Below are 22,241 nucleotides of genomic sequence, written 5' to 3' on the forward strand. Positions count from 1 at the left end.
CAAGTGAGCCGCAACGGGCCGGTGCGCGCCGATCCGGAGCCAGGAACCTGGAACCTCTTCTGGGTTTCCCACGCGGGTGCAGTGTCCCGATGCATTGGGCCGTCCTCAACTGCTTTCTCAGGCCACAAGCAGGGAGCTGGATGGGAAGTGGAGCTGCCGGGATTAGAACCGGCGCCCATATGGGATCCCCGGGCTTTCAAGGCGAGGACTTTAGCCGCTAGGCCACGCCGCCGGGCCCTCATTTTTTTTAAGTCATGGATTTCTTTTGTGATTCTGAAGGTTTTGTGCCATGCACTTAAGGCCATTGTCCCGAGAAGGTAGCACGGGTTTCAGCAGATGGCCAAAGGGAGACGACCCGCATGGGAGGAAAGATGAGAAGAGGCACACATGTAGGACCAGGCTCTGGGTTGCTGGCCACCTTCCACTGAGACGGAGAAGAACAGGGGAGGGAAACCACGCATGTCCAGGGTAGACACAGCATTCTGAGAAGGAGGGAGACAGTTCTGAGCTGAGCAGTCTGGGAACAAACTCTGCTAGGACTTAGTTCTGCTTGCAAGGCAGCAGTCAAGGCCTCAGCTGTAGGTGCCGTTCTAAGACACTGAGCTCAGGCAGCTTGTGTGCTCAGGCCTCCCAACTCCTGTTCTCCTCCCTGTGGCACAGGGTGAGCTCCTGGGGTCTCCGGGGCTCCTTAGCAGTGGGAGTGCAGATGTGACCTTACACTGTTGCTTAGTCTGAAGGGAAATTCAATACCCTGAGAAAAATAAAAACTGCTGGGAGGAGCTGAAAGGAAGTCCTGTCCGTTTGCAGCGATGACACCTCTGCCCTTCCACGTTCCACAACCACTTTCTTGTCTCTAAATCTTCCATCTTGTTGCACGTCATCTCCCTCTTCACCCGGGTTCACGCCGTGCAGGTTGCAGTACATGTGACCTTCCAGAACGTGTGGTTCCTCATGATGACGTCCCTCCAGCAGCGTTTCTGACCAGCAGCTCATTTGGAAGTCGCATCGGCCATGTGCGCGTTGGTGTCAAAGTCCCTAGAGGGGTGAAATGGTTGTTGTCCTTCTGGAGACCGTCTCAGTGCCAACGGGATCACACACTGTGAGTATGGTGGGAATGTCCCACAGGCAGTGGCATGCACTCTGAATGGACAGGACAGCCCGACACAAATGAGATTTCTCCCGGGTTGGGGAACCAGTGATGAAGACAAGGTAATACGGGTGAACATTTGGCTTCTGATTTGTATAACCTGGCCTTCACTAATCACCCTACAACCAGCCTCTGAAATGAAGACTGAACGTGGCTCTGGCTGGTGTGATAGCCTACTGGCTAAAGGCCTTGCTTCGCATCTGCTGGGATCCTATATTGGCACCGGTCTGTGTCCTGGCTGCTCCACTTCCCATCCAGCTTCCCTCCCAACTCCAGTGACATAGGAAAGCAGTTAAGGATGTCCCAGAACCTTGGACCCTGCACCCATGTGGGAGACCTGGAAGGAACTCCTGGCTCCTAGCTTCTGGCTTTGGATCAGCTTGGCTCTGAACATTGGGACCACTTGGGGGTGAACCATTGGATGGAAGCTCTTTGTCTCTATCTCTCCTTCTCCCTGTATATCTGACTTCCAAATAAGAGTAATAAAATAAAACAATTCTTTCATTAAAAAAAAAAGACTGAAAGTGGTTCACACTGGGCAAGAAACTTGTGAAAAATGGTAATGCTTGCTCAGATGTGGGATGGACACTGCTGGGAATGGGCACAATTGCCATTAGTCATGTTTAGCTCTTAGTTTGGTAGAATACAGTAGTGCATTTGCACAGATCAGTGGACTGCTCAGTCTATGCGGACTGATCTATTTCTCTTCTCTCCTGCTACTGGTTAACATCACACACATTCACAGTAGTTCAACCCAGTGGTGGAAAAAGTTTCAGCTTGGGGGGTGAAAAATAGGCAACTTAAGACCACTCCCTGGGTGAAGCACCACACACAGGTCTGGCGCCCCAGTTGTGCACATGCTAGTATCCTGAGCAGGTGGGGTGGGGATTGGGTCTCAGGCCAACATGCTGTCATGGTGTGCCAGGCCACGGAACTTGTGCACGTGCTTGGGTCTCAGGCAGCTGGACCCGTGGGAGATTCATGCACATGCTTGGGTCCTGAGTGGGCGGAGGGGTAGGATCCCAAGCCGGCATGCTGACGTAGCGTGCCAGTGGCCCAGGTCTGGGGACCTTTGCATGTGCTTGGGTCCCTGGAAGGTAGGCAGGACTCCAGGCAGGCATGCCACCCACCAGAAGACTGGGATCAGAAACCCACGTGCTCACAGGCATGGAAGCTGTGGATTGCTCAGGGAAGGTGGTGTAGGGACGTGTGTGAGGGGGGGGTACCACTGAGGGAGTATTTTATAGGGGAGGAATGACTTCTAGGGGACTTCCACAGACCAGGCCACTGCACTTGCATGTAAACAAGGGGGCTGGGACCAAACAGTTTGGAGCGGCGATACCAGAAATATCTTCTGGTCGCCCCAAAACCAATGCACCCACCCATGTGGAAGACCTGAGCTGGCCTAGTTAGCATAGACCACCACCAACCACCACACAATGGCATACATGAAAGCTAGGACAAGAGGACCTGCCTGTTGGGGCTGATCCATAGTACCTGCCAGTGAGTGTTGGGGCACGGATAGGCCATGCTAGGCTGGGACATGACACTCACTAGCATGCAAGAGAGCTGGGTCTAGGGGCAGATTCTGTGGGGGCATATGTGGGCTCACACTTGTAGGACTACAATACCCGCTGGTTTGCTCAAGAGCTGGGGGTAGTAATAGGCCAAAATAGGCATGACCATGGAACTCAACAACGCTCGTATGAACTGGGCTTGGGAGCAGGCCGGGCTGGTCCAGGCTGCACTATCCAATGGCAAGGGTCAAGATGGGGGTAGGCCATGCCAGGCTGGATCAGAGCAACTGCTGGCACATGCAAGACCTGTGGCTGGGGGCAGGCCTGGTAAGGAAGCTAAGGGGACTTAGCGATTGGACTGCGGTTCCCACCTGTGAGCACAAGAGCCGGGAATGGGGGTGGACTCAACATATGTGTGGGCTGGGTCTGGGAGTGTGACAGACTGAGCTAGGCCCCAGTACCCATCGGTGCTCGCAAGAGCCAGAGGACATGCTGGGCTAGGTTGCGGCACCCACTGATCCACATGAGAGCCAGGTATGGGATACACCAGGCAGGACTGGCCTTTAACACCCACCAGAGAGAGCCAGAACCAGTGTGGACTGGTCCGGTAAGGCCACAGTACCTGCTGGTGAAGGTCGGGAATGGAGGTGGGCCAAGTCAGGCTGAGCCAAATGGCCACCAGTGTGTGTGAGATCAGCACCTGGAAGCTGCTCTGATGGAGGAGCTTGGGGAACTACCCTGGTAAGAAGCAGCCCCAGCTGGTGAGCACAAGAACCGAGGCTGGGCACAGTCCAGGTCAGGCCAGGCCAGGCTACAGTACCTGTTGGCATAGATGCGGATTGGGCGTGGGGCATAGTCTGGGCTGGGCCAGTCTGGACACCTGTTGGCAGGTGGGAGAGTCAGGGTGGGGTGCAGGCCAGGTCGTGTTGGAATGCAACACCTGCCAGTCCACATTAGGGCCAGGGCTGGGGGCTGGCCAGGCTGGGCTAGTCTTCAGAAGGCACCCACTGGCAAGTGCCAAGGTGAAACAGGTCACTTCATACTGGGCCGCAGCACCCACTGGCACATGCAAGACCCTAGGCCAGAGTGAGACTGTTGAGCAGGCCACTGCTCCCACTGCTGAGTCGTGAGAGCTGAGACTAAGGGTGGCTCAGGCTGGGCAGGGCTGTAACAACCTTTGGCTTGCACGAAAGCTGCGTTTGGGAAAGGACCAGGCCATAGCAGCAGCTGGCAGATGCAGGAGCCAGAATAAGTGCTGAATTGCTAGGCTTTGCCACCGCATCTGCTGGCAAGTGCTGGGTCGGGGTACAATTCATGTCCAACTGGACTGCAGTAACCCCTGGAGTGTGCAAAACCCAAGATGGGTAGCAGACATAGAGGGGAAACTGTGAGCACTTCTCTGCTGGGGTACAGCTCCTGCCAGAGGACATGTGAGCCAGGGTTGGGTACAGACTGGGATGGATACACAGATACAGAGGATGGGTGCAGGCCTGTGAAATCCACGGGGCAGGGGTCACCTGAACAACACTGCAGTTCCTGTGGGAGGATGCTGGAAACAGACTGAAACAGACCCTGCAGTACGTAGCACATGATTGCACAGCACCAGTAACCCCAGCTCTGCCATACCCAAAAAACAATCGCAACTCAAAGAGGAACCGTGGGGACAGGAGAGCTAGCGCTGGGAAGATCCTGCGAGGTCAGAGCAGTGCTAGGTGGACCTGCCTCTCCATTAAAAGGAAAGGTGGAGCAAGCAGAAAAACCACCCCAAATCCCGTCAAACAGGAAAAACTCACAAGGTCCCACCGAGACTTGAACTCGGATCGCTGGATTCAGAGTCCAGAGTGCTCACCATTACACCATGGAACCTGCACCAGAAACATCTCCCTGCTCCTTCTGCACAACATGCACATTGGCAAGAATGCATTTGTGGCATTTCAAACACCTAGTCTAACACGGGGAATACTTCCATAAATCACTCAACACACACCATACCCACCTGCTGCGACTCAAGACTCAGTACAAACCATCGCAGCTCCCGGGCAGGGCTCTGACAGCTGCACAAGCACGGTGTTTTCTGAGAGCCAGGCCAAGGCCACTCCATCCCGGCTTATCTTCATCTATCACAGCCACAAATCACACCATTTGGAAAACTGCACATGTGTCAAGGCATTCGGGGGGGGGGGGGGCTGTGTGTGCAGACACCAAAGTCATTCAAGGAATAACAATGGCCTCACCCCACATCACACAGGAAAGGCCATGGAGCCTTGGACTCTGGTTGCCCCATTCCTGGTCCAGAGTGTTCACCATCCCTGCCTGGAACCCACGCGGGACCCTCGCCTGAGCTCTCCTAATCCTAAATAGCAAACCGGCTTCACCACTGTCTCAGCATGAAAGTCCTGCAGCGCAACCTCGGGCTCCTTGAAGACATCAAAGGTAAAGGAAGTATTCTTTCCTTGTTCACCGTGGAGACCAGTGGGCACAGCAGCGATAGCTATCAACATGCATGAAAAACCCTGCGGGAATAGATGGTACCAGGGGGAGGAGAGAGAAAGACAGAGAGAGAGAGAATGAATCATGCGGAAAACAGTAGCAGATTGCTTTACCTAGCAAGGCAAAGGTAACGTCAGCAGAAACGAAGTAAAACGGGCAAGAATAACCTGATTAATAACAATGATGATGATGATGATGATGAAGTAAAACAAAAACAAAAACAAAAACAAAACAAAACACGGCTAATAGCCAGAAGAAACTGTCAGCCGAGTCTCTGTCAGAACTGAGAGCCCACGGGTGTCGGTGCTTCCCTCCTAGCTTCCGGCGGTTTGTCCCCCTGTCCTGCGCATTCTGTGCCATCAGGAGCATTTTTCCCTCCGAGAGTGCCGCGGGCGGCCCTGGTCTGCCGGGAGGCGCCCTCTTCCAGGCCTGGGTGCTTTTTGTGCTCCTGGAGGCGTCCTGGGCCCCTGTGCGCGCTGGGCTGGTGCTGGGCGGTCCAGGCCGGGCTGGGGCCAGCGGGCAGAGAGTGCGCATGCTCTGGGGAGGCGGGTGCATTATTGTTTTTCATGTTTCTGTGGCGCAATCGGTTAGTGTGTTTTGCTGTTAACAGGAAGGTTGGTGGTTCGAGCCTACCCAGGGATGGCCACTGTCCCTTTTAGTGTGTACTTCCTGGCTTACCAGCCCAAAAGAGAAAGGAAACTCTACACAGAAGTGGCAAGATGGAGTGTCCCATTGTGATACTCAATCTTCCACTCCTTACTCAACATTTCCACTTCTTAATTTGATGTTTTTTTCCCTTTCAGCCACAAGCATAGGGAGAGACCTGGGGGCGATCCAGGTGGGTTGCGAATGCTAAGCGTGTGTCCTTGGGTGGAGTTTATCCGTTTGTTCACTGATGATCAGCAGCAGCATTCCTTAGCTGTAACATTACCCAAGGGGCTCTCTGGCCTGAGAACATGACATGCAGTCCCCTCCCCATATGTTTGGAAAGAAAGGCTGGGTTGCCTAGGCAACTGCAAGATTCTGCTTTGCACAGCCTTGCACAGCCAGCACGTCTAGTACATGCAGACAGAGAACTGTGAGACAGGGGTCTGGGAAGTGAGCACCCCCTTCCTCCTCAGAGGGCCTGGACCCAGTTTCAGGTCACAGATGCTCTTCTCTGTTGTCCCCACAAAAGCCAGTGCTGTAACCTGACTGCTCCCTCCCACCCCACATCTGCTTCTGTCCCTGTAGCTCAGGAGTCCTGAAACACACCCATGGAGGAACCTACCACACAGGGCGCAGGGTGAACAGGGCTGGAGAGGGAGACCACACACAACTAGGAAAGTAAGACATGAGACCTACACAAGACACAGATCATAACGGTGGGTGTCCAAAGGGAAATCTCTTTCTCTGAATTAAGGAAGGAAGGAAGGAAGGAAGGAAGGAAGAAAGGAAGGTTGGAAGGAAGGAAGGAAGGAAGGCAGGCTGGATGGAAGGAAGGAAGACCAGGCAGACTAGCTGCATCAACAACTCTTCATTGAAGTGCCCAAGGAGTCAAATTGCAGGAATTGATGCGACACATGCTTTAATAGCCACTCTCTCCACATTCACGTTAACCAGCCAATGCTTAATGATCAGGAAACCACAGCACGACCCAAGGACAGGTGCATGACTGTCTCAAGGGTGTCCTGAAAACACACATTGGTTCTGTGGCCTAGGACCATATCCCAGGTGTGGACCCTCACCTCCAGGCCGTGGCCTTGGTCTCACGCTTCATAACACCTCTGGACCATCACCCACAGACTTTGACTTTGGTCTGCATCTCCAGCAGTCTGTGTGAGCTCAAGATTGCAGACACAGTCTGCCCTGTTCTTCTTTAGCAAGACAAGCTGGTGTTTGTAAGCTGCCTGTGGCAGAACCCATGTGGGAAGAAGCTCCTGGCTCCTGGCTTTCAGATTGGCTCCGCTCTGCCCTTGTAGCCATTTTGGGAGTGCAAGAGCAGATGAAAGATCGTTCTGTGGGATGAGGGAAGCCGGTGCTGTAGGTGTGGCTTTACCTGCTATACCTCAGCCCTGGCTCCTGACTCTCTCATTTTTGCATCATTATTCTCTCGGCTGGCATTGCTGTGGGTTTCCAGGTTTGATGTTTTCAAATGGAGAACCTCCAGGGACAATCTGCTGGGTGGTGATTGGCATGGACCCCATCTCTGTATGTCTGGTTTGATTGTCATTATCCTGGAGATGCTGGTGTTTCTTGACATCTGAGCCTACAGCAGTCAGAGGTTGTTCACACTTTGTCTTTCCAACGTGTAGTTAAATGATCCTGGGCCTGTAGCTCTCAGGCAGTTTCCCTTTCACACCTCAGTCTGAATGTCCTTCCCTGTCCCCTTGAAAATAAACCAAAAACAAAAACAAAACTGGGGTCCAGCGTGTTACCTAGTGGCTAAAGCCCTCAGTTTTCATATGCGGGGATCCCATATGGGCACTGGCTCTAATTCTGGCAGCCGTGCTTCCCATCCAGCTCCCTGCCTGTGGCCTGGGATAGCAGTTGAGGGCGGCCCAAACCCTTGGGACCCTGCACCCACATGGGAAACCCAGAAGAAGCTCCTGGCTCCTGGCTTCATGGGATGGGTGTAACAGAATCACACACACACACACTCTCTCTCTCTCTCACACACACACACAGAGAAAGAGAGTGAGAGACAGAATCTTCCATCCACTCACTCACCCACCAAATGACTGTTCCTGCTGGTCCAGGATAGACCAGGCTGAAGTCAGGGACATCTTGTAGTTCTTTATACTGAGGTGCAGGGGCTAGGCACTTAGGGAACCCTCCACTGCTTTCCCGGGCACACTGACAGGGAGCCGAATCGGAAGTGAGCAAGGAGCTGCACTGATAGTGGGTGGGCTGGGATGGGGGCTTTGGAGCAGCACTCAACCTGCTGCACAGTAACTCCAGCCCCTCATTCTGACTGCTTCGTGTCATATGTGACTGAGGCTTGGTCTCAACAGGTGTTTAAATAAGCCTCATCAGGCCTTGCAATGGAGCCAGGGAGAAGTCCTTTGGGGAAACCAGCCAAGTCTCAGGCCCGTACAAACCAGGTCCTTGGATTTACCAGTCTTCATGCCTATGAAGTAAGAGTGTCCCGTCATGCCTAAACCTCTCTGCTCAGCAGCTGAGTCACTCTGAATGACAGCATGCATATGTTTTGTAAAAGATAACCATGGTTGGCCTGCTCTACTGGCTAAAGTCCCGTCTCGCATGCCTGGGATTCCATATGGGCGCCAGTTTGTATCCTGGCTACTCTACTTCCCTTCCAGCTCCCTGCTCGTGGCCTGGGAAAGGCAGTCAAGGATGGTCGAAAGCCTTGGGGCCCTGAACCCACGAGGGAGACCTAAAAGAAACTCCCAGCTTCAGATCAGTTCAACTCTGGTCCTTGTGGCTACTTGGGGAGTGAACCAACGGTTGTAAGCTTCTTTCTCTCACATCTTCACTCTGTAAATCTAACTTTCCAATAAAAATAATGAAATAAATATGTTAAAGAGATCAGCATGGAGGAATGTTTGTCCACGTGACAGGAAGAGATTTTGCTGAGGAAATACTGACGGAGAGCGGCAGGTCTACGGGGGGATGGAGAAGTAGAGGGAAGTCGGGGATCAAGTGAAGCATTACGAAGCATTGTTGAATGCCAGCTGATGAGCAGCTGTGTCTGCTGTCCAAACTATGGGCTTTAGGAGTCCATCCTGCCCCAGAGACCAGGAGGCGTGATCAGTCCTTGGCTGTGACTGAGTTTTGAAGGAGCACTTGCAGGTCCGTGAGAAAGAAACTCCTGAGCCCTTGGTGCCCAGTCCCTTTGGAGAAGAAAACTGTGGTCTGGAAACAGACGAGGTGATAGAACAAACAGGAAAGCTCCTGGTGGTGTTGCATTTTCTTACTTTTTAAAAAAATCTTATTTTTGACGATGTTTACATATTGAGAAGGTTGCATGCCCATGTGGACCACTGATTAGAGTGGGAAGGGTCGAGCAACAGAGGGAAGTGGATGAGACCATTGTTTCCAATTTTCGTTTCTTTGCATCCTCTGCTATTGTGCTAGCTATCTTCTGCAGGCCCTGATGGACTGCCATATCCCCCATGTGCATCTGGGTATGCCATCCACCGCACTGCCCACAGCAACTGAGGAGGCCCAGTTCTGACACATGCACTCCACAGTCAGAGTCCAGAATCTGCGACTTCCCCCGTGGTTGGAGTTCTGAGTTCAGCAGCTGAGTTGGAAGGGTCCCCAAAGAAACCTCATCTGAGGTGTCCCTAAATCTGACTCTTGTGTGTTCCAGCCAAGTTTGGGGTTCAGCTCAGTCTGTCACCCACACCAGCCCACACACATTGGTGGTTTCATTCACCTGGTCAGTTGTTCTATCTCCAGCCCCATCTCCTATCTGAACCAATGGATGCTGATGCCTGGCCTAACCCTACCCACCACACACTCGGCCCTCACACAGACGCCAACGGAATGGCAGCCCAGTTGGGGCAAACCCCAACAACCTCCACCAGGTCTGCCCCGAGCCCCGGGGCCTGAGTGTTGGGGTATGTGCAGCAGACCAGTGCAGTCTGTACAGAACAATGGTGCTGCAGCCTCACTCAGCCCAGCTGACCCCACTTTCCAGCCCACACTTTTGCTGGTGGCTGCTACCACCTGTCCAGCCAGGTTTACCCCAGGCCTGCTTCTCAAGCTGGCTGCTGGGAGCTTCAGCCCATCAGAGTGGTACCCACAGTTTCCCTCCTAGGCCCTGGACCTTGCACTTTCCAGGTGGTTTTGCAGTCTATCTTGACAGGTCTTGCTCTCAGCACTTGCCAGCTGATACTGTGGCAAAGCCCAACCAGCCTGCACTTACTCTAGCTTAGGCATGCACCGGTGAATATGGTCGCTTAGCCCAGTCTGGCTCTCCCCCCTCAACCCAGCTCACATGCAGGCTAATCAGTGTTGTATTTCTGCCCAAACTGTTCTGTCCCTGGTCCCAGCTCTCAAGCTCACCAGTCAGGAGCAGTGGCCCAGCATTAGAGTCTTCCCTGCACCCCTACCAGGCTTGTCCCCCAACCTCCAGTGCCCCGTGTTCAGTGTTGTTTATGCCTGTTGGTACTGTAATTGGGCCTGGCCTGGCCTGGCCTGGCCTGGGCTGAGCTGCTCTCAGTCTTAATTCTTGTGCTCACCTGCAGGGACTGTGTCCTGACAGAGGAGTTGCCCAAGCTCCTCTATCAGGCTACCTCCCAGATGCAGATCTCACACACACACTGGTGGATGCTTGGCCCAGCCTGACTTGGCCCACTTCCTGTCTTGGCAGGCATAGCAGCCTTGGCCAACTGGCCCAAACTCATTCCGGCTCTTACTGTTGGGTGCTACACCCAGCTCAGCCACACCTGGTCTATTCCCAGACTCAGCTCTTGCATGCTTTAGCAGGTGCCAAAACCTAGCCCAGCCTGTCCTACACCCACCCTGGCTCTTGCAAGCACCCGTAGGTGCTGGAGCCTAGTCCAGTCTGGCACACTCCCAGACCCAGCCCACATGCATGCTTAGGTAACCTGTAGCCTTGTCCAGAATAGAACACCACCCCCATTCTGCCTCTCATGCTCACTAGTGGGAACTGCAGCTCAGCTGGGGCATCCCTTTAACTCCCCTACCAGGCCCACTCTGAGCTACAGATTGTGTGTGTGTGTGTGTGTGGGTGGGTGGGTGGGTGTGGGTGGGTGTTGTGGGTGAGGGGGAGGGGTTGCTCTGACCCAGCCTGGCATAGCCCATCCCCCATCTTGGCCTTTGCCGTTGGATGCTGCAGCCTGGCCTGGCCTGGCCAAGCCCAACCCCAGTCTCAACTCTCGCTGTTGGGTGCTGTAGCCTAGCCCTGCCCTGCCTGCCCCATCCCTTGCTTTCATATGGATTGGTAGGTGTGACAGCCCTGCCCAGCATGGTGAGCTCTCCATTCTGGCTACTACACATGCCAGTGTGCTAAGGTTTGGCCTGGCCATGCCTGATCTCTACCACCACCACCACCACTCCTCCACCCTCCCCGGATCCAGCCCGCACACCTGCTGACACCTTGAGCAGCTTTGCCTGGCCTGACTAACTCCCAGGTCTGAATCACGTGCTCACCATCAAGAGCTACAACCCACCAGGAAAGTTCTATGCTGGGACTTTGGGTCCTCCCACGGAGTGGCCCTGTAGCCAGAAGCCATGAGAGATTTACTGTGTCTTTGGACAGAGGTTTGTTCAAGTTGTTAAATCCCCACAGTTGAGTTGTTCTTATGTGCCATCCCTTCATTGTGTGGCCCAGAACTTCCCAGACCCTGCTAGACATCCATGACTGTCAGTCACGTTCAAGGGCTTTCAGCAACTCTGGCACATTTCTCAGGCCCTGCAAAAGTGCAAAAGACACAAGATTAAGTGTGCGCAGGTCATTAGGTATCCATTACCTATTCAAAAAGTACTTAAAGAGTTACACTAATTTATTATTTGAAAAGTAGAGTTAGAGAGAGATTTTCCACCTGCTGGTTCACTCTCCAAAAGTCTGCAATGGCCAGAGCAGGGCCTGTTAGAAGCCGGAAGCCAGGAGCTTCATCTGGGCCTCCCTTGTGGTGTGCCTGGTATGGAACCCGAGGCCCAGGCCTTCCTTCGCTGGTTTCCCGGGCCAGTTATTTATTTATTTATTTATTTTTCACTGGATTAAACAAAAATGTGGTACAGGGTCGCAGTCACAAGTGAAGCAACCTGGACTCCACCTAGTGTGTACATGGGGACCCAGCAGCTGGTGGCGGCCTAACCCTGTGTAGCACAGCACAGCCCCTGGGTTTACTTTCTCTAGGGGCTCAGTGTGTTGATGGGAAGGAAGCAGTGCCCTCATGAGCTATGGTGCAGAGCTTTCCAAGATAGAAAGTGCTTGCTGGCTCCAGGTGAATGCAAGCGGAGGTATGAAGTCTCTGGCAAAAGGTCTCAAAGCTTCTTGGTTAGGTGCAAGGGTTTATTCTTCCAACTGTGAGAAGCCCAGAGGCAGGGTGCGGCGATAATCAGCAGCGCTGTGAAGACTAAGCATGGTCCTCTTTGCAACTGCGTCAGGAAAATGAACTGTTTCCGCCCGGTTTCGAACCGGGGACCTTTCGCGTGTGAGGCGAACGTGATAACCACTACACTACGGAAACAGAGTTGGTACAGTAACCCAGCAGGGGCTCCCTCACCTTCCTCAGGATGCCTTGTGCATCCATTCTGTCCCCAGAAAGGGAAGGACCGCGGGACACACCGCAACCTCCCGCCCTGCCCCGGCGCCGGGCAACCTCTCTCCGGAGCGCGGCGACTTCTCCCGGTGCCGCAGCATCTTGTTCGCCTCCGGGACGCAGCCTCCCGCCCGGCACAGCGAGCACCTGCGTGCTCTGGTGGGCGTGCGACCTGCGGGCCAGGGCTCCTGGTGCGTCCGGTGCGGTCCGGTGCGGGTTCGCGTTTTGGAGAGAGTGTGGAGGGGACGGCGTTGCAGACCTGTCAGGAAGGGGGAGAGAGGCACAGGTGTTGTCGGGTGGGCCAGGACTCTTCCACTGCATAGCCATGCATGCGTGGTGGGAAAACACCAGGTATCTCTCACTTCCCTGGTGGTCCAGTGCCTAGGTTCTTGAGTTTAAAGTGCTGCTCCCGGGGTTCTATTCCCAATAAAACAAATGAGGTTTTGCAATCGCGTATTGAAATCTTCCTGAGTGCTGATATACTGGAACGCTTCTCAGGCGCGAAAGATATATGGACGACCACACTAGTTGTGGCATCCCCGCCGAATATTTAGGATTCTCCGAAGGTATTGACCTCTTACTCTATTTGCTAAGTGGCCATTATTGAAAGAGGCGGTTTTGCTTTCGGTAATGACTCCTTTTTTTCAGATCTAATTCTCCCAAGGTTGACAGCTGTACACTGAGGGGAAATACCTTTTGTCCACGAGATCTGAAGTTGCCAGGAGAGTGAAGAGGCAGACTCGTGGGAACAAGCAGCTACCACTCCAGTTTTCCAAATGGGCGACAGAGAGCAAAGCCCGGCTGTCAGCTCGTGTCTAGCTGCTGGACCAAAGGAACAGGGGACACAGTCTAGGTAACCACAGCACTTGGGAAGTCGAGGAAATTCTAGAATGCGAGAAGCCACTGAGAACGTGACAGGTTATGTGTAAAAGTTTGCATGTTGGGTGTCTCCTGGCAGTTCCACAAAAGCAAAGGGACCCAACTGAGCTCTCACCCTCAGCACACAGGGCAGAGACAGACTGGGCTGTGATTCATTAACCAAGTCAGCTTTAAAAAACAAAACAAGAAAAGAAAAGAAAAAGAAAGAAACCCTACACACAAGAACAAACAACTGCATCTGCTATTCACACTGACCATATTCTCTGTCCACTGGCATCTGAGACAGCAGGGAACTGCAGGTTGCTTTTTGCAAGATCTGAGCTGGTTTGAGACCTAGGTTCTTTACTTCCTCTCCAGCTTCCTGTTTCTGTACCTGAGAAGGCCTGGGAAGATGACCCAAGTGCTTGGGCATCTGCCCCACCGGGGAAACCCAGACAAAGCTGCCGTCTCTAGGCTTCAGCTTGGCTGAACCTTCATCTGTTGTGGGTCTCTGTGGAGTGTACCAGTGGATGGGAGATCCCTGTGTGTGTGCTTCTCCCTCTCCCTTGGGGTGTGTAGGCTCTAGCGTGGAAATGCCCCTAAAGGGAGACTTTTGCAGCTCAAGAGTGAAGGGCAGACTCTTGCCCTCTGACTCCATGACAAAGATTCAATCACTGCCCCCTTGGCTGTCTAGCAGCGAACATGAGTGCAACTGCTCTCCTACACATCCTACAGGTCCATCTGCTTCCCACTGCACAGGTTTCCTTCCCTCAGCTATTGTGTCCTTATGAGTCACTGACGCAAAACATTTTCACTGCCTCGCCGGGACTCACTGACATTCAGTTCTGGAATGACCTGATGGCCCTGGCCTGGTGCTGCCACTCCGGAGCTTATGGGAGTGTATCTACTAAGATTTGAGTCTGGGATGAGCATTGTGGTGCAGCGGGTTGGGCTGCATCTTGGGATACCTGAATGCATATCAGAGTCATGGTATTGAGTCCCGCCTCTACCTTCAATCCAGCTTCCTGCGAATATGGCAAATTGGCAGCAGGTGAGAGCCCCTTTTCTGATCACCTGCCATTCAGATGGGAGACCTGAATGTGTTTTGTAGAGCCTGCGTCCAGCTGGCTCAGCTCTTACTGTTATAGGTATTTGGAGTGTGTGAACCAGCAGCTGCAAGATTCTCTCTCTCTCTCTCTCTGTTTAACTTAAACTTGCAAAGGCAGATATACAGAACAAAGGAGCTACAGAGAGAAAGATCTTCCATCCCCTGGTTTACTCCGCAGGTGGCCGCACTGGCTGGAACTGAACCAATATGAAGCCAAGAGTGAGCAGCTTCTTCTGGGTCTCCATGGGGGTGCAAGGTCCCAAGGCTTTGGGCCATCCTCTACTGCTGTGGAGCAGCCTGGATATGAACTGGAACCCATAGGGGAACCCGGTGGATGCAAGGTGAGGATTTAACCTTTAGGCTATTGTGATGGGCCCCAGACTTGAATCTTGTGTGCCAGTCAGTGTAGGGTTAGATTTGGTCTGTCACCCACACCAGCCAACACACATACTGTGGATGTAGCTGCCTGGTCAGTTTTGCCCAGCGCCGTAACTCACGTGAGCCTAAGGGTGTTGTGGCCTAGCCCGGCCACCCTGCCACAGACCCAGTCCTCAGCATACTAGCAGGTACTCTAGCCTAGTTGGGGTGGTCCCCAACAACCTTTACCTGACTTGAACCCAGCCCTGGTTCTTTCACGTGCCAACCTCTGCTGCAGCCTAGCTGGCCCCAGCCAGCAACCCATCCATCTCTTGGGCACACTCATGGATGCTGTGGCTTAGTTTAGCCTGACCTGCCCCCAGTTCCAGCCCACACATAGGTCAACAGATGCCTCTGCCTAGGTCAGGCTGCCCTGCCCCTAGCCCTGGTGTTTGCACTCACCTACAGTGAGTCACCTACTCACGTACTAGCAGGACAGTGCCCACAGTTCCTCTGTCAGAAATGCTCTCAACCCTAGATCATGTGCCTACCATGGAGTACTGCAGTCCAGCCTGACCTGACTGGCATCCAGTCTCTGCACTTGCCAGCTGATGTTTCAGCCTAGCTCAGCTGGCTCGCACCCATTCTGGCTCTTGTGTACTCCGCAAGTACAGCAGCCTAGCCCAACCTGGCCTACCTCTCACACTCACCACTGGAAACAGTGGCCCAGCAAGGGAGTGCCCTCAGTTCCCCTCCCAGGCCCAGCCCTACTCCTTCTGTGAACTGATGGGTGTGGCAGTCCAAGGTGGCCTGGAGTGCTCCTGGCCCCAGATCTCCTGCTCACCAGCAGGAACTGTCACCTCATAGGAGGTTCCCCAAGAAGGAAAGCAAGGCTGTCCTGAGCACAAAAGTCTGTTCTACCCCTCCACACGGGCCTCCTGAGACTCAACACGGACCCACCTCCTGGTCTTGGGCCTGCTCCCAGAGTGTCCAAACTTCCCCCATCCGCGTGGGTGGTTACATCCCACCCCCAGAGTCCTCGGGCATAAGCGGCATAAGCGACAGCTCCAGTGGAGCCAAGGGCACCGAGGGTGCCTCTACCCACTGCGGGCACAGAAGCCTCAGCCCCGCGTCTTGTTCTCTCTTCTCTGGATGATTGGGTAAATACAAAATCGAGGCGCTAAGGAACATGAAGGCTGATATATACAGAACAACCGAGTTTTTACGGAGAAAGAAGGCAGAATAGCTCCGAAGCAATAAGCCTCTTGAGAATTAAAGCTACAGGTGTGAGGATGTACCTGTTTGCAAGTAACGAGCATCAGTTGACGAGGAAGACTCTTGTAATGTTTTGTTCCAGATTCTTTCTCGGCACCTGCTACCGCTACCCCTGACAGTACAATGGCGGATCATTGTCTTTCCTGGGGCCCGGAGGATGTGCGAGCGCAGCGCTCCACCGACTGCAGGGTGCGGGTGGCGGGAGTCCCTTGCGAGTGTTCCCGCCTCAGCCGCTCGCGAGGAGCAGGCTGTATGCCACCTGAGACGCGCACCTGCTCGGAGCTCTGCACCCCGGGAGTCCCCAGTTGCTCAGGAGGAAGCCTGGCGAAGGTAGACATCCGTGTTCGGATTCCAGGGCAAGCACCCAGCGCGCACACGGACGCGCGGTGTCGACACCGGGCAGGCAAGGAGAGGTCAAAATGGTGAGCGGAAAACCGACTCGAGACACGTCCCGATTTTCCGGGTGAGAACACACAGGGACCGGCCTGCACAGGGCAAGCGCCGTCGCGTTCCCGCTTTGGTTGACTGACCCGGGGGTCCCCAGTCCCACCTAGTGCTTGCGGGTTTCCTCCTTGCCCGGCACCGAAGCCTGAGCTAGGGCTGCAGCGCTGCGCCCGGGTCGGGGGAGATCTCAGTTCGGCCGCGGGATGCAGGGATGTGAAGCCGGGAGGTTTGGGGGAATCCGAACGGCTTCGCCCACCCAAGCACGGTGACTTGGACCAAGGCCCCCTTTCCTGCTGCGGAGTTTCTGGCCGCATCAGAAGCCGGAAGGCTGCGTTTGTTTCCTGTGGTAGGGCAGGTTAGGGCAGGGCGAGGGGCAGGCGGCGAAGGCCATGAGTCTGGGGTCTGACTGACATGGCAGGTGGCGCCCGCGAGAGCCCAGCCGCACGACCCTGAGTGCCAGGCTTCGAGTCTGGAAGCCAGCGAGTGGTGAATGGTTGTTTTGTCCAGGGAATGCGTTTGTTGTGAGTGTTCTCATCTGTCTCTGTGGCGCAATCGGTTAGCGCGTTCGGCTGTTAACCGAAAGGTTGGTGGTTCAAGCCCACCCAGGGACGGTTTGTGTTTTGCTTGAGTTTCTTTGTTATCACTTGAAGCATTGCAAGCGGAACGACTTCAGGTCCTCTGCACACCTCGGTCCGTTACCTTTCACAGGCTCCTCCGAGAAGAACTCCTGGTAGTGGGGAGAAAATCTGCAGACAATCCGGGACTCCAGAGCCCACCAGGGCCACAGCTACTGCCGTGCCCTCTCACTTCTCGGCTCTGTTGACTGATTAATGGAAGTCTTTGTAAACGTGAACGTCCCAAGAATTCACAAAAAGAAAACCCCAGGGTTGTGTGTCCCAAGGCTCCAGATTCCAGGGCGAGATTTTCCTTCTGGACCGTGTCACTTTGAGGAAGTTCCTGAATTTTCTGTGTCTCAGTTTCCTTATCTATAAAAGGAGGCGAATAGGAGTGCTCCCCTCCTGAGTTAATATCCCATGAAAACTGCACGTTAAGCACTCGACCACTTGATACATGCTCATGAAACTCCAGCCACTACGCTTCTCTTGCCAACGGCATCACCATCTTCACTACTAATCGCAGCCTTTTAAACAACTGTACGTCTTTTCGTGGTGTGGATGAACCATTAGGTAGGTAACATTCCTCGATTGGAGGACACGAAATGGTTTCTCATGTTTGTTACCATAAGATTACTGAGCATGTGCTCACACAAATATCCTTCCTCACCAGTGCAAGGGTTTCCCTACGACAGACTCCTGGAGGTGGACACGCCTAACCAAGTGTTTGTGCATGCCTGATTTCCCTAATCCATGCTTAGTTGACTTCCGAAGAAATGTACATACTTAATTTCCACATTCTAAGGGCTGTCTCCTTTTTGGGTTGCATAGGCTGGCATTTAGTAACAGTACAAATTCCTTGTTTTGCTTAGGGAATGCTATTGCCTAATGGTGTCATACGAGGCTCTCTGAAGAGGTGCGTCTGAGTTTTCTCCTAAGCCATGAGCACTGCAGGAAAGCGAATCCCAGCAGAGCCGCGTGCTTGCCTTCCCCTGGCTGCAGAGGTGGTGGCAGAGAGCTGGGGCTGCACTGCCGAAAGACCCAGAAGTCACCCTCCAGAGTGGGACCAAAGCCAGTCCTGAGCCAGATAAAAACGAGAAAGGGTTGTGACCTTTTATCTAGTGCATTCTTTCCTTATATTCCTGTGCTAGGAGAGGAGAGATTGCATTCTCAGCACGCTACTTGGTGAACTTGATAATCCTGGCCATGCTTGCTTCAGCAGCACATATACTAAGATTGGAACAATACAGAGAAGATTAGCATGCCCCCTGTGCAAGGATGACATGCAAATTCATGAAAAAAAATTATGGCCACTTCACTGCTCCTGTGGATAAATGTGAGCTGGTAGGTGGCTTTTGCTATGAAACCTTGTCTGGTGAGCTGAAGTGGGCAAGATCCTAAAAACTTGTCTTTGACACACTGCAGTGGTCTAGTGGTTAAAGTTCTTGCCTTGAACTTGCAGGAATCCCATATGGGTGCTGGTTTTAATCCCGGCAGCCCTGCTTTCCATCCAGCTCCCTGCCTGTGACCTGGGAAAGAAGTCGAGGATGGCCCAAAGTCTTGGGACCCTGCACCTGCATGTGGGAGACCTGGAAGAAGTTCCTGGCTCCCTGACTTCAGATCAATGCAGCACCACTGGCTGTTGCGGTCACTTGGGGAAGCGAATCCTCTCTGTCTCTCCTCCTCTCCGTATATATGACTTTTCAACAAAAATAAAATAATTTTTTTTAAAAAAAAAAGAAAGAAAAGTTGTCATCGATAACAGAAATAGTGGAGTCAGTCCACTCTCTCCCCTGCTGAAGACCCCGTTTCCGTGGTCCCTGTGCTTGCTGCCTTGGGCTCTGCTTGAATACAGTCTGCTTTGCCATCTTAGAAAAACAAAAGAACACATCGAAATAGGAGGTGTCCTGGGAAAGCAGTAGAGGATGGCCCAAGGCCTTGGGAGAAGTTCCTGGCTCCTGGCTTGAGATTGGCGCAGCACCAGCCGTTGCAGTCACTTGGGGAGTGAATCATTGGATGGAAGATCTTCCTCTCTGTCTCTCCTCCTCTCTGTATATATCCTACCTAGCAATAAACATAAATAAATCCTTTTTATTAAAAAATCAATTCTGAAGATTTACCTAAAGTTACATAAAGTCTTATTTGGATCCTCGTAGAGGTCTATCTAAATAGCGTTTTGTTCATTAAGGCAGATTTGCAGAGAGAGAGAGTGAGAGAGCCAGAGATCTTCCATGTGCTGGTTCAGTCCCCAGATGTCCACAAAGGTTGGACCTGGGCTGGTCCAAAACGATGAGCCAGGAGCTTCTTCTGGGTCTTGGACATCGGTGCGGGGTCCCAAGCACTTGGACTGGTGCAGAGTGAGAGAGACTGCACTGGACACCAGTGTAGGATTTTAGGAGGCTTCTTTGTTGTCCAACCTTGGTGACAGCAGCTCCTGCTACACTCCAGGAGCCACTGCCCCATGAAGTCAAAGAGCTTTTGAAGCTTTCATCTTCCAATCAGATTGATGTTTGCAGTGCAAAGTATCCACATGTCCTACAAAACTTCCAACGAACTTCAGTGGCAAGAAACAGGCAGGGAATAACTGCAGCCCAAAGTTTCCAGGTGGCACATTCAAGTTACATAGAATGGCGTGGGAGGAAGCAGGAGGGGTGGGGCCCCTGGAGCCTTTGGAGCCCCTTTTGGAGCAATTGCCCTTCCATGACCTCAGCAAGTCTACTGCTGTGGGCGGGGGGGGGGGGTTAGCTATCACCTGGCTGCACCCCAACAGAGGACCATCTGCTGGCACCTTCCCAGGGAGCTGGATGAGAAGTGGAGCACCTGGGACAGATGCATACTATTCTCCATAATGGCTGAACTACTTTGCATTTGCCCTGTTTATCTTTTTGCTTAACAGACACACTAACTGGAGTGAGATGAGACTCCATTGTGGTTTTACTTGTGTTTCCTGATGGCCAGCAGTTCTAACCATTTCTTCACATATCTGTAAGGCCATTGTGTTTCTTTGAGAATGCCTATTCACCTCCTTTCCTTATTTCTTTTTTTTTTTTAAGGTTTATTCATTTTTATTGCAAAGTCAGACATGCAGGGAGGAGGAGAGACAGAGAGGAAGATCTTGGGTCCTAGGATTCACTCCCCAAGTGAGTGCATGGAGGTGGATGGGAATTAGGGCTAACAGGATTAGAACTGGTGTCCATATGGGATACAGCGCATCAAGAAGAGGACTTCAGCCAGTAGGCCATCATGCCGGACCCTCCTTTTCCTATTTCTTAACTGGTTTGCCTTTTTTTGGGGTTTTTTTTTGTTGGTTTTGTTTGTTTGTTTGTTTTAATGGCTGAGGTGTGTGATTTCTGCCCCATTTTCTTCACAGCTGGCTGAACTATATGTGATTGAATGGTTTTGCTCTCACTCATTTAATAACCTCTAAAATGGATGGACATTGATAGTTACCAGCGTTCTTGTGACAAAATGGTCCACAGGTAAATTTATAAGTTAAAACAAGATTTATTCATTTCCATTGGAAACGTAGATTGATAGAGAGAAGGAAAGACAGAAAGATCTTCCATCCACTGGTTCACTTCCCAAGCGGTTGCAATGGCTAGAGCTGGGCTGGTCTGAAGCCAGGAACCAGGAGCCAGGAGCCAGGAGCCAGGAGTTTCTTCTGGGTCTGCCACGTGGGTGCAGGGTCCCAAGGCTTTGGGCCGCCCTTCTTTCCTTTCCCAAGCCTCAAGCAGGGAGCTGGAAGGGAAGTGAAGCAGCTGGGACACGAAGAGTTCCTGGCGCCAACAAGGGATTCCAGAGCGTGCTAGGCCAGGACTCCAGCCACCAGACCACCGTGCTGGGCCCTCCTAATTGGCTTATAGTACTTGATGTCACACATATGTAGCTATATTTGTAGGATAAAACTCTAGAAATAGATTGCTAAGGCTAAAATTTTGACAACAAGCACCCCGCAGAACTTGTACCAATTTACTTTAAACAATGAACACTAACTCTTCTGATATTTTAGAGTTTTTAAATTACCATGTTGATAACATAATTTACATTGCATTAGTTTTAATGGGCTTGGTATGAGTTGTTCATATTGCAGGTGGTTATATATCCACAAGAGAGACTAACAAATAATTACAAACTTCCAAAGAGCAGCGGTGAGCGAACCTTCAGGAGAAGGTCAACCGGCTGTCTAAGGGAAATCGGTCGCCGCTGCTGAGACATCCGCCCCCATACGGCGGGCACTCGCCTCGAACACGCGTGTCCGCATAGCACCGCAGCAGGGACAGACAGGTCAGCGGGGACCAATTCCACTCGAACCACGCGAGGCTTGCTGAGGGAGGGCTGGGGACCCGAGGGGTCAGAGCCTGAGCGGCTCCGCCCCGCCCCTCTCAGCCCCGCCCCTCCCGGCATCGCCACGCCCTACAACACTTTGGTCGCGCTCTGCCCGGCAACGCTCTCTCCCCCACGTCCCACCCCTCGCCCGGCACCACCCCTCCACTCCCAGCCCCGCCCCAAACCTGGCCCCACCCCTCCAAGCCCCGCCCCACCCGAATCTCCCAGCCCCGCCCCTCGCCTCCACCTTCACAGCCACCTGCCCGGGGATGGGCAGTAGACGTGTTCCTTTGCTGCCAGGGAACGCTCCTCCTCGGCTCCTTGCGGAAGAGTCTAGCACCTACGTGGGCCCTGAGAGGCTCGTCCCTGTAAGGAGTTATTCCAATATCCTTCCCTGGACCCGGCGCCATTCCTTCTTCCTCACAGCTCATGAAGTTCGCGCCGGTCCAGCCGTCCACCAATCGGATGTAACCTGGCATTCCACCTGAATCCCACCTCCCAATCTTCCAGCCCCCTCCCCAACTCCGCCCACTCGCCAATCATCCCTAGGCATTCACCTGCAGGCGCCAATCCCCTGGGGGCCTGGCCTCAATCCCTCCCAATCCCCACCCCCTACACCTGGCCGACCAAAAGGCCCCCCCAGGTTCGGCTCGCTCTCTTACCCCGCTCTTATCCCGCTCTTCTTTCTCTCTCCCCTTCCCCCTTTTCTCCTCCTGATTTTCACCACCTCTACCCGTTCCTGCCCCGTTGGAATAAACCTCCTAAGATACCTCGTTGCGTCTGGTGTGTTTCAGCTCACGGTAAAGAACCAGGTTGTGGGAATTAGCTGCGCGTAATAAAATCGTAATAATATAGTAATATCGTATG

General features: G+C 53.1%; 3 non-coding genes and 1 pseudogene across 3 annotated transcripts; 2 read left to right on the forward strand and 2 right to left on the reverse strand.

Moving 5' to 3' along the window:
- Positions 1-4,458: 4,458 nt before the first annotated feature.
- On the reverse strand, positions 4,459-4,530 carry TRNAQ-CUG (transfer RNA glutamine (anticodon CUG)). The gene has a single exon. It is a non-coding gene; the product is annotated as a tRNA-Gln (tRNA).
- Positions 4,531-12,247: 7,717 nt separating this feature from the next.
- On the reverse strand, positions 12,248-12,320 carry TRNAV-CAC (transfer RNA valine (anticodon CAC)). Its single transcript has one exon. It is a non-coding gene; the product is annotated as a tRNA-Val (tRNA).
- A 4,651-nt stretch (positions 12,321-16,971) lies between these two features.
- On the forward strand, positions 16,972-17,045 carry TRNAN-GUU (transfer RNA asparagine (anticodon GUU)). The gene has a single exon. It is a non-coding gene; the product is annotated as a tRNA-Asn (tRNA).
- Positions 17,046-18,258: 1,213 nt separating this feature from the next.
- Positions 18,259-18,356, forward strand: LOC118758674 (U6 spliceosomal RNA; annotated as a pseudogene).
- The last annotated feature ends 3,885 nt before the right edge of the window (positions 18,357-22,241 follow it).

Source organism: Ochotona princeps, chromosome 2, assembly GCF_030435755.1.
Source record: "Ochotona princeps isolate mOchPri1 chromosome 2, mOchPri1.hap1, whole genome shotgun sequence".
In the NCBI taxonomy this organism is placed as follows: Eukaryota; Metazoa; Chordata; class Mammalia; order Lagomorpha; family Ochotonidae; genus Ochotona; species Ochotona princeps.